The sequence below is a fragment of the Oncorhynchus masou genome, chromosome 1 (genome assembly GCF_036934945.1).
Source record: "Oncorhynchus masou masou isolate Uvic2021 chromosome 1, UVic_Omas_1.1, whole genome shotgun sequence".
NCBI classification, from domain to species: Eukaryota; Metazoa; Chordata; class Actinopteri; order Salmoniformes; family Salmonidae; genus Oncorhynchus; species Oncorhynchus masou.
Window position 1 is genome coordinate 74,898,192 of NC_088212.1, and position 396 is coordinate 74,898,587.

Here is a 396-nt window from a genome sequence, read left to right on the forward strand (position 1 = left end):
GTGTGTGTGGTGTGCGCGCTCGGATGTGATTGGTCTGTCTATGAGTGCGTGTGCATGCGTCAGTGTGCGTGCGTGTGTGACTGAGGGTGCCAGCGTGCGTGTGTCTATGTATGTCCGTGCTTGCGTGCGCGGGTGTGTGAGTGTGTTTGAGAGAGAGAACGGGAAAGAGCAAGAGCGAGACAGAGACAAACAAGACAATTTTACTATGGAAGGTTTTACATATTGCGCACTACACGTGCATATTATTTATTGCTTCCCCTCTCCATTATTTTCAGGATAGAATAGAAATAGCATATCTTATTGTATTTATCGGGATATTTCTGGGAATATAACTGCGTGATTAGTGTGTGGTCCAGACCCACTTATCATACATAGATAAACAGTCATTTTATAAGA